This window comes from Coturnix japonica, chromosome 4, assembly GCF_001577835.2.
Source record: "Coturnix japonica isolate 7356 chromosome 4, Coturnix japonica 2.1, whole genome shotgun sequence".
NCBI classification, from domain to species: Eukaryota; Metazoa; Chordata; class Aves; order Galliformes; family Phasianidae; genus Coturnix; species Coturnix japonica.
In genome coordinates this window covers 42,499,141-42,511,362 of record NC_029519.1, presented here as the reverse complement: position 1 = coordinate 42,511,362, position 12,222 = coordinate 42,499,141, and the positions used below count along the sequence as shown (strand labels likewise).

The following is a 12,222-nucleotide window of genomic DNA, read 5'->3' as shown; positions in this document are numbered from 1 at the left end:
ACCACTAAGATGAACTAGTCCAACTGCTAACCTATCCCTGCCACAACAACTAACCACGTCCCTCAATGCCACATCTTCAGGGCTCTTGAACACCTCCAGGGATGGTGGCTCCACCACCTCCCTGGGCAACCTCCATACCTCATCACTCCTTTTGAGAACAATTTTTTTTCTAGTATGCAATCTGAACCTCCTCTGGTGCAACTTAAAGCCACTATCTCTCATCCTATTAATATTAGCTGGGAAAAATATAAACTTCCATCTCAGTATAATCTCCCTTAATGATCTGTAGAATCCTAGCAGTCCTTAGTACTGTCTTCCCAAGTTAACACACATTCTTTAAAAAGTAGAATATATTTGAGAAAGACTTACCACAACATTTTCCTTTTGCACTTAAGTTAATGGACAGTTGTTCTTCTTGACCATATTTCAATTTTCAAGGATCTTGTATTTTGTTTTAGTAATGCACTGGAAGCGTAACATTACCAGATCTGGAAAAGCAAGAAGAGAAAAGAGTTTCAGTTTAGGCATTCACCTTTCTGGTTTGAAAGACTTCTTTTAAATCTTTCATGTAAACTAAGAAGAGCATATGAAAATAAATCTTGAATTTTTGCAATGCTCATCCTACAGGTAAATTATGAAAATCCCTACAGTACGTAGCTCCTGAGATGAATAATATTGTTTAAAATGTCAGATAAAAATTAAATTTTAGACCGATCTGCAAACTAGAATAATTCAAAAAGGTAACATTAGGAGGTATGCTTATTGCTATTGCAGGAGCTGTGAAAAAGTGCAGTAACCCCACCATGAAAGTTCCCTACTGACAGCACGTGGGAAAGCTGAATTCATTCCTAACTTGAGAGCAAGAGTTGAAGCGTATCTATGAAAAATTTGCTTACATTTCCAGAAAAAAAATAAATAAATGTGCACACATGAGACTAAAAGAAGTTAAAGGATTTAGGTACCTATGTAGCTCTCCAATATGATTATTTGAGCATTTACTTGGTATTCAAGACCTGGCTCTCTGAGTATTTGATGGAGAGATGTAGTTTTAATTTCTAAGTTTAGATCCTGTAATGGGACTGTCTGTATCCTGAAGGCTATTCTGGAAATCCTGTACCTTCTGATGCTCTAATATCTTCAGGTTTTCTGAATCAATCGGTAACAGATGTAGCATGCAATCCTCAAAACTGCTGAATGTTTCTTTTTTAACTGAATATATCTATACTCTTTTGGTTACTGATAGGAGGAGGTAGTTGTGCTTGGTATTAAGGACACAGTACTACAGGTGTGGCCTCACCAGGGTTGAGGGCAGAAATAATATAGTTGAAAAGAAGGTAATTATATAATCTTGTCTTTTTAATGCCAATTGCAACCTGCTCCAAATAATTTTTTTATTTTTTTTTCTTTCAAAAAGATCCTTGCCTTTGTCCTTGGTTAGTAACACAGCCTTGAGGAATGCCATCTAGATGCCAATCCTAAACACTCTTTAAAAAGAGTTTCTTTCTTTCTTTGTGCTTCTGTTCTCTCATTCTGACTCCTGTCTTTTGTTACTTCTGTGAAATCTAGTCTCCCACAGATTTTTTTCTCACTTTCTTAAGTACTATGGATGACTGTGGTATATTGGTTTATTTTTCCTTTCAAAATTGACAGTGTTGGTATTGCTCTTCTGTTATTCCCATTCTGTTCTAACTTGTCTTATGCTTAACTGTGTTTCTTACTATAGTTTTGATTGTATTGTCTCTGGAATTTGTAGAATATAATCCAGGGCTCCTGTCTGAGCTTCCCAGAGAAGCTAAAACAAGATCCAATCTTCCTTTAGATTTCCATTTGGCTTTTTAAAAAATTCAACTATACCATACAGTTCCACCACCAACCTCTTCACTGATTGATTCTGTGTTGTCCTGATGGATACCTAGGCCTACGCAGGGTGAAACAACTCCTGCTTGGAAGTACCAGAGATTAATTTTTCAAGGAAAAAACAAATAAACACTTGATGTACTATTTCTGCTTTCTTTCATTCCTACTATAGGTTAGTCTGCCACTAACTGCAATCTCTGCTTCTGTACAGCCAAAGATAGCAGATTATCCTGTTCTCTGATGAGTTCCTCTCATTTAGCTGGTATTTGTGGAGCAGATTCACAAAGGCCACAAACCTACTACAAACCTTCCTTTCTATCTCTATGTTACTTTGATAGCACACTGTTAGATGGTAAGAGTCAGATCCATAGCACACAGGTTTCTAATTATTCTTCCACACATTTTTCTTTTCATTTACTTTTTACTTTGCCTATTCCACTACTTGTTGCTTGTTATAATCCTAGGGTGTCTGACGTTGTGTTTTGTCTGCACTGTATAGGGCCCCAAGTCAAGGATCTTTAATACTTGTTTTGAACTCAGTGCATTCTGCTGTCACATTCAATAAATACTTAAATGTTTCAATATTTTGCGTAGTTCCAAGTGAATATTTCAATATTTAATATCACATTCTATATGACACGTATGTCAATAAAACTATTTTCCTTTCATTTTCTGTCTTATTAAACTATATTTATCTCAGCCCATGAGTTTTACTGTCTCTCCCCGATCCCACTGTGCAAGTTGTGAGCAAATGGCTCTGTCGTGCTTAGCTTCCTGCTGGGTTAAACCTCAATACCATAGCAATCTAAGCAAAGCCAAATGATGTTGGGAAAAATGTGCATCTAATCAAGACTGAAGACTTACACATACCTTATTGAAAAGAAACATTTCTGAGTGAAAAACAGCCCTCCACTGTTAATGCAGAAAGTGGAGGAAGGAAAAACAAGAGTAAGAACTTTGCGTGCTCTTTCATTGTAGTTGGTTGGTTTTGTGTGTTTTTTTTTTTCTTCTTCTTCCTAAAGTTTATAACATTTCATTTAATTCTTCTCATTTTCATTTTCTCATACATTTTCACTCTTTCTTCTCGCATTTATTCCTCTCAGACTGAGATTCTTAGTTTCTTTTCAATGGATACACTTGATGGCACAAAGTATCATTCAAAATGACCAGGATGGACAGAATTCACTCTGGCACTTTTCAAAGGACTCTTTCTCAGGATTACATTAAGAAAATTATTTTAGCTGATTGTTTTCCTTAATTTCTGCTTACACCGCAGTCTCTGATAGTCAGGAGTTATCCCAAGTACTGTCCACTACTCTAAAGAGCTACTTGAAAATGAAGCATATCCTACACAATGCAGTGCTGCTTTAAGGGTAAGAATTGTTACTTGGCATGTTGATGGGTTTTATGCTGAAATGGCAGGGTTCAGTACTCTGTCACTTAGATGGTTTTCTGTAAACTATTAATATAAATGGGAAATACTGTTAATCCTACTCCAAAATAAATATTGCTAAAGAAAAAAGTAATATGGAGTTTGATCGTATCTGCATGGAATGTATGAAACTGCAAAGAAAATAGTAGTAGATTTAGTAATTGAGATTTGTTTTTCCACTTCTCTATTGCCTTAGCCCTTTAGGTAGTGGCACTGTGACAGATTTATTGTTGTTCCAGATTTTTTTGTACATACTAATGCTGCTAACTATCCTGACCCCTTTGACATGTAATGAACATGTTTCTTATCATGAGTGTCAAAAGTGAATTCCATTTCTGCATTTTGACTCTTTCCTTTTCACTTTGAAATTCCCTCTTCCTTCTGTCAGAACTTAATAGCCAGGACGAAAAACACATGCATTGGATTGGGTAAGTTTCATTGTAATCTTAAGAATTTCTCACAATTCTGATCACTTTGTTCCAAAAATAATGATTACAATTAGTTTACTAGCTATAATTGTTTCTGTGGCAAAGAATATACTTCTCAGATCAAATATTAGCTTTAAATGTACAAATTAATTCTTGCAAACAACTGGCTATTAGAAATCTCTTTAAGTTTTGCTCTGATATGCTCAGATCCTAGCTTACAATATCATCAGACCTTCAGCTGTGCCTGTTGTCTTTGTTTCAGTTCTTACCCTGCACCTATGAAAATGGTCATCTTTTCTTCACCTAAACTGAAGCAGATAAGAACTGCAGATGAATGCAACTTCCAAAAATCAAGACTCACCACTGGCTTTCCTAAAGGACTCACTGCTGAGTCCACACCCTTTTCACATGGGTTTTTTGGATGCATTACATTAACACTTTTCTCCCATAGACAGTTACACACTTGTTTTGCTGTTGCTCACAAGCCAGGAAAACTGCACTTTGGGCCCTTCCCAAACAATATTATTACTTCTGACATTCATAATTTGACTTCCAATCTGGTTTACTGGTTCTATTTTCCTGTAAGGCAGAATGAATGCCTTACAAGGGAATCCTTGGGAGACTCTTTAACTGAGATATGTCAGAAAATTTATCATCTAACAGTAATGACTACTTACAGAATATTAAGTCCTCACAGGCATTAACCAAACCTAGTACCGTCTCAATAGTAAACACATGAAAGATTTTTAACTTGGGGACATACACTGGGCCATCCTTATTTTTTTTTTTTTTTTAAAAAAAAAGGTTGGGATGTTTTGTTTCTTTCTTTGAGGAATTATTTGCTTTCTCTCTACTTTATAAAACATTCTCAAATGGGTGGAATTGCTCATAAATAATTAATTCAGGCAATGATTATATCATACAGGCTGTGTAGTCATGTGCATTCTCATTTGAAATTTTCAACAAGTAAACAGCAACTATTTTTGTAGGGCAAGAGGTGGTAGAGAGAGGAAATAGTAATTAATGACAATTAAAGCAACAGGCCTCTTGGGATTTTTAGTATCACGACCAAGGGCTAGAAGGATCTGCTTTTAAGAGAAGATCTGTGGACAGAAGCCCTAAACCAGATGAGCATTGACTCAAAACAAGTCAAGTTTTATTCCAAACAGGTAGATTTCAGTCACTTCTGAGGTACAAAGTACTTCAGACTGTCAATAATAAAACACTTATGAATCACTTTAGAGCCCTTCCCAAGGGCAAAACTGTCTTCCCTTTTAGATAACTCATGTCAGTCTTCCTTGGCCAAATACACCAAGCATGAAAAACTGAACATTCAGCCTGACAACAGAGCTTTGAACCACAGACATCTGATTACTAAACCTGCAGGGCAATTCAGTCAGCTTTTACCTTTTTTTCTTTTTCCCCCCACAGCATGTGCATCGTTTTGAAATTTGCTCTTCATAGGAAACAGGAAACCAGCCCACAGAGTTCTGTTGGTCAACATAGAGAAAGCCAAACAATGGGGAGATGGTTGATGTCTAGATGGGGAAATAGGAAGGGGTCTTGAAAGAGAAACAAGAACAGTTTCTCATAGTGTTTCATGCCACTTAAGTTTTCCATCTTTGCTCTCTGGTATCTGAAGTGGATGCGTGGGCAGCTGGGACAGAGCAGACAGTGGGGTCAATAGATAGTTATGGTGCAGATCTTGCTGCATTCTGATCCCACCCTATGTGATAGCTGAATGCCAAGCGTGCATGATAACATTACTGAGTTAATTATCTCTTGGCAGTATGATAGCAAGAGTTTCCAACCTCATGCTGGACTGGGTGGGTTTGTCACAATCACATAGTTGATATCAGACAAAAGGAAATTCAAACATAATGGAAAATCAAGTGTGTATAAGAAAACAAATCTTAGCAGTGTGCAGGATAGAACTGGGCTTCTCTAGAACCAGCCCTGGTTGTGAAAATGTGTACATCACTGTGCTTTATTCATGTCAAACATGACCTACAGAAATACATTATTTTCACCTAAGGAATTCCTTTCCCTTGACAGAACTAGGAAATGGAATACTCAGACTGCCCATTTCCCTCCCTGTACTTTTAAGTACTCTAGGGTCATGAGACAAGTCATTACACTCATGGAAAATTGAAAGATTGGAGAATCATACAATAATAAGGCCACAGAGTATCCTGAGTTGGAAGGCACCCATAATGATCATTAAAGGCTCCACACAGGACCACTCAAAATCCAAACCCTGTGCCTGAGAGCATTCTCCAAACGATCCTTGAACTCGAGCAGCTTGGGGCTGTGCCCACCTCCCTCTGGTGATGAACCTTTTCCTAACACCCAATGTGATGCACCCCCGATGCAGAAAGCAGAGATCAGCATTGCCCTCCTGCTCCCCTCAAGACAAATTATAGGCCACCATGAGGACTCCCCTCAACCTCCTCTGCTCTGAACTGAACAAACTGAGGGATCTCAGCTGCTATTCATACATCCCCTCTTACAGACCATTCACCATAGTTGTCACTTTCCTAAACGGCCTTTAGAAAAGGCCAATGTGTTGAAATGCAGGCACAGCACAGTCATATCTTTTGAGTTCTTGGCAAAGAAGTCTTACTCATCTTCTGAAAAGAATGCAGTATTGTGCTTATATTTTTGTGAATGCTTCCTGGAGAGAGAGAGAAAGCTATGCTTAAATTTTTAAAATTACCTGACCTTAGCACAGCCCCATCCTCAAGGAGAAAGGAATGCAAGGATTGAAATCCTCCTTTTCCAGCAGCACGTTAGTTTGGCAACTATTTTGGAAGCCTGCTTTAAGCATGGAGAACATTCTGGTTGCAAGAGCTTCCCACCAGATTTTATGGATTTCAATCCAAAGCTAACAGCTTTTGAAGAGCCTCCTCCTACACTCTCTTCTCCTTTGGCAGCCTCTACAGCAGTCATATGGAGCAAGGGATGGTATTTCAAAATGTTGTGGCTGGCTTGTACAACCCCATTGACCACATTTTAAATGAATGTTGCTACAATATTTCATATGGCTGTTGTCTGGGGGGCTTTTAAGAATTTATAATCATAAAGATTTTGCCTTAGGCTAGCAGCTGAAATTAGAAGAACGATATCCTTAAACAATTTAACAGAAGATTCTTCTGGCAGGTCAATACAGACTTCTGCTTGATCTGCAGATATGGTAAGAGAAGAGAACAAAACAGGACGATGCCTGAGGATAAAGAATAATATGGAAACAATTATAAATATTATTCTTTACATTACAAGTTCACTCTTACTTCAAAAGCTATGTTCAGTTGTGAGTACTTGATCTCAAAAAGGATAATGAAAAATTAATTGAGGTTCAAGAAGAATGAATAGGGACATGGAAAAAATGCTTGTAAAAAGGGAGGCTGCATTAATTGAGGCTTAGAGATTAGGTGTGTGACTGCTTCAGCTCAAAGTAATGCTGGAATCACCGTTGATCTTAGTAAAATAACATCAATGAGCAAACCGACTGAAGGTGACAAAATAAAAAAGGTGCAAACTAAAAACTGTGATAGTGAATCTGCCACTGCTTCACAAGCGAGAACTAGTAGCACTAAACAGCAGCAAGTTTAAGCCTTCTGATGAAATCACTGAATCATAGATTACAGCATCTACAATATTTCTGGAAATGGACAGAAACTACAGCATAAAAAGTTTCGCACGAATGTGCTCAAGAACTTCTTTACAGTGAGGGTGACGGAGCACTGGAATAGGCTGCCCAGGGAGATGGTGGAGTCTCCTTCTCTTGAGTTATTCAAGACCCACCTGGATGCCTACCTCTGTGATCAGCTGTAGGGAACCTGCTTTGGCAGGGGGTTTGGACTTGATGATCTCTAGAGGTCCCTTCCAGCCACTACAATTCTGTGATTCCGTGATTCTGTGGTTGCTCCATCCCAAGTGCAGAATCCAGCACTTACTGCTGTTAAAATTCATGTGGTTGACAACTGCCTAGACCTCTAATTTGTCAAGACTTCTGCAAAGCCTCTCCAGCCACAAGAAAGTCAACTGCTCCTTCCAAATGTTTCTGCTCAATAGGCACAATTAGGTAATGCTTCTCACTATCATCAGAAGCTTGAAGGCCAGCAGCATTATCAGCTATAGGAAAAAGACTGGCTAATTCATTAAGAAAGTGAAGACACTGTTACAACAGTGATTCTTTAAAATCATCAAATGGTAAAGGCTTTGGGACTCTTCCAAACAGTCAGACCTTGATGAATTCAGCATCTTCTATGTAACAGCCACTTGTAAGTTTTGAATTGTAACTGCAGCTCTGTGTTTTCATAGACATGAAGATTTGTTGATTCAATAAGATAGGAATCAAAATCCTAAAGGCAGCCCTTTTCCCACAAGTAGAAGGCTAAATAGGGTGTTTTAGATCTGCCAGTCAACTCTTTTGTTTCTACAGCTTGGCAGAGGAAAGCTCTTCTAGGGTCTGATTTTTCTGAAATTATTGCCATTAACTTGATGAATGTGCACAGGTACATTTGTTTATTTCAAATGTAGCTTAAATTCTTCAAGATGTTTTATCTGTTCATTAAGAAAGGAAAAGAAGTCATTGAACCCTTGATTTTTGTTTAGTCATAGCAATGAAGCAGTGTTTGTTCCCATTACTTTCCCTATTTTTATGTTTTCCTTCCCCTCCTTGTTCCTTGCCCTCTCCCCACAATCACATTCAAATATTGCTTTTAAATGTTATTTGCTTCCCTGTCCTCTTCTGTAACTCTGTCTTCACAGGGTTAATTGTTGTCATTCCTTTTTGAATAGCAATACAGAAACATTCCCAAAAAGAGCCCTGTTAAAGCCGAAGTACACAGGCTTTCATCTGTCTTTTAAATTGCACATGTGCATAGAATCATCACCAGCAACAGAACCAACCCATGACTGCACCTTTGCCATTCTTTGATGTCACCTTCCCAGACTCTTGGCTCTTGCCATTACACCATGACACCTACTGCATATGGCCATGGTTGGAAACAAACACCTATCTCCTCTCCAGTGATCCCAAGAAAATCTATGGTGGCAGGTACTTTCTAGTGAGCTTATTTTAGAAGTATTTTCCTCCTTTTTGGCTTCTGTTCCTTACTCTGTTCCTCTATATGGCAACCATTTTCTTTTCTTCTCCTTGCCTCTGATTTCACACAGGTGATTGTTAATCATAACACGTTCAAGCAGTTGTTTGCTTTCTCATTGCCTTTAAAGGGTCAGCTATGAAAAGGGAGATGGAAAAAAAATGGCCTCAGTCAAAACCAGAATAGAGGAACAAAAAAGGGAAAAGACAATCTTATAAAAAGACATTATCCAGAGGAAAAGGAGCTGTAATGAGGAAAAAGTATGACTCTTATCTTTATAAAGTTGTGACCTGGGGTTTCTTTCTAGGGCCTTTCCCTCAGATACTGCCTAACACAGTGCAAGTACATGATTTAACTTGGAAATTGTCTGCTTTGGGAGGTTTCTTTATCTGACATTCGAACCAAAGTACCTTCCAAAGATCTTATCAGATAAATATGTGTTTCAGTACATCATGTAGCTATTGCGTAGGGATTAAGACAGTGTAGTTGCTACCTGGTCAAGAGGTCAAGGAACTATTTATTTATTTATTTGGGGGTAATATAGTGTCTTTACATTTCTCCCAGTTTAACACATTTTGGTTTCTCTTCAATTGAACTTTATAATGAATTTTGTGAGCCTTCCCAGGAATTACAACAACATAATACTACCGCAACTGATGTGAATAAGCTCCAGTTTAACACAGATTTTCCCTTACCTTCTTTTCAGCATTTAAGAATAAATTCTATCAGTATGTTTAATGAACCCAGGATCAGTATCAAATTTGCAAAGTTACAAGCACTCAGCTTACCTCACCAAGAGGTATGCTGAAAATTCAGCAGCACTGAAAATTTGATGAAAATGCAATGAAAATTCAGTACTGCTCCTGCACTGCTGCAAAAGATCTACTGACCTGACAGACAGCAAAGGATACCCGAGTAATTTATGCTTCTTTCCTCCCCCCCCCCCCCCCCATGATGCTTCTTTTCTTCTGTCCCCATGATGATAGGTTGCATGATGCTCTTGATTTATTGTAGCAGGGCCTTATGTTTGTGGCTGCTACTTGTAACCAAAAACAGTATTTTGTTTAAAAAATAAGTAAAAAGGAAAACAATATTCTGTGCTAGAATCAGGTGACTGATTTGATTCCAATTCTGTTTTACTTGTCAGATTGCATGATGTAACCACAGGCTGAATACAGGAGATGTATGACTAACATGGGCTGACTCAGAAGCTGACCATGCTTGGGGAATTTTATAACTTACTACTGGAAGAAAAGGAATTTTTAGAAATATTGCCTAAATCCTTACTCAGATCTTAAGCAAACAATTGTTTATAGAATCCATCTCTTATCTGCAACTCAGTTCTGTGAACACATTCATTTCATTATCCATCTACTGTAATTTTGACAGAGACATCCACAAAGATGCGCACTCTGCTTTGTTGTTAGGTGTTATTATAAACACCATGTCTCCTAACACTGAATTCTAATGTTAGTAAAGAACTGCACTTAAAACGAACAAACCTCCCGTCACCCTTTATGTATGTAAAACATACTTGATAATTCTTTTTCATTACTTCCATTTTGGGGCATACAAGCAATAATGCCTTATGATTTCACCATTTATAGCTCTGCCTACATTAAGTGCTGCAGCCTTCTCCCTGGCAATGATCTATTCAGCATCTCTCAATTTGTTGATAGTTTTCTGGTTGTTTTGAACCTCTGTGGCAGGACATGCCCTGTTATTTTTCACCTGATGTAGTCTGCTGTAGTTGCAGTTAATGGAGTGAAGTGTAGGGCTTTTCTGCCACCATTAGGGTGGGAGGCGTACTGCAGCAACTCAGAAGCAATATTGGAGAGGCCCTTGAACAGACAGTAAAATGAAGACTAAAACAGTACTTTTTTATTTGGGAATGGGTTCCAGGTTTACATAACCAAGACAGAAGAGGCTAGAACCCATTATTCCTGTCTTGCAGCTCATGCATCATTGTGGGTGAAACAGCGATATGTACAGTGAGTGATAATGTACATGTAGGTCACTCCAAAAGTAATGCCTCCTGTTTACTTTTCATAGAAACTACAACAGAAACAAAAAGCACAGGAATACTGTATGATTGAGCAAATTCTCAGCTACAAAACACTGTTTTTTGAACGTCACCATCATTAACAATATATTTTACCAGCAGCCAACAAGAACCTGCAGGTCACACTCATAACAATATGCACCGGTAAAGGCAACCCACTGTCATTACCACTGCTGAAACACATCACCTACTGCCTCACTGTGCTCACATCCATTGGTCAGCTTCCAGAAATGCTCAGCAAACATCACTGAATGCCAGTGAGAGTCATTTTTTCTACACATCAGATGCCACTCTGTCAGACTGCCCCTCTGCCACCATCTGTTGCATGGCAACAACTTGTAATGGAATACTGGTGGGCAGGTTCAACCCCTGCAGCCGTACCATCAACATCTGCCTCTGACATTGCAAGCCAGCATCATAAAATAGGTCCGCATTGCTCTCAGCCCTCTGAGCTTATGGTTCATTCTGACACGTTAACAAAGCTTTCTGCAAATTGGGCAACTGTCCAAATGGAGTCCAAGACAATCAGAGAACCCTCAGTTTATCAACCAGAAAGTGAGCTAGCAAAACCAGGAGACATATTTTCAGGGTCTGACCTTCTTCAAAAACCTGACTGCTCAACATCCCACTTGCTCAACAGAATCAAACAATGTTATTTTTACACCTGTCTGACATTCTTTTTCAGGTTCATAATATAAAATACAATCACAAGAGGAAATAAAATGTTTTCAGTGATACACCTTTAGGAAATGTAAAAGGGTATGAGGAAAATGATCAACATGAGAAGACTTGTTAGATTTTACAGAATTATGGAGAAAGGTTACATGGAAGAACATTTTCCTGATTTCTCATAGACCTGTCCTTCACATTTCTTCTGGAAGAAGTCCACAGATATAATTACAGATAGAAAGAAGCATCTAACTTTGTAGGCTAAGAGCTGGGGAGTTGAGAGAACCTGTTCTTACACGAACCTGTAAGAAGATGCTGTATGACCCATATCAAAACCTACAGTATACTACTGATAAGGATTCCGTTACGGCAGATTGATGTATTTTCTTGAAAGGAGACACTGCGGTACACCTGTTCACAATAATTAAAGACTTGAACTAGATCTTCAGAACTACTTCAAGTCTCCAGGAAAATGTGATCCCTTCAGAAGAGCTCAGCAGTTTCCAGTAGCACACGGTTTTCATGGAGATAACAGATTTTAAGATTAGTGCAGCAGCATGAACACTCCACGTCCCCTTCCCTCCCCTCAGTGTTCTGTAAGTGTGAAACTGTCTTTGAAAAAGATGATCTAAAGTTCCAACAAGGAGAGTGTTCCATATCCTTTGT

The 12,222-nt window shown here is 38.4% G+C and overlaps 1 long non-coding RNA gene across 1 annotated transcript in view; it reads right to left on the bottom strand.

The window, feature by feature from the left end:
• Nucleotides 1-12,222, bottom strand: part of LOC107313366 — a 197,357-nt gene that overhangs the window by 119,568 nt on the left and 65,567 nt on the right. Inside the window, exon 2 of the long non-coding RNA XR_001554965.2 lies at nucleotides 370-488. This is a non-coding gene — a long non-coding RNA (uncharacterized LOC107313366). The remainder of the gene's footprint in view (nucleotides 1-369; nucleotides 489-12,222) is intronic.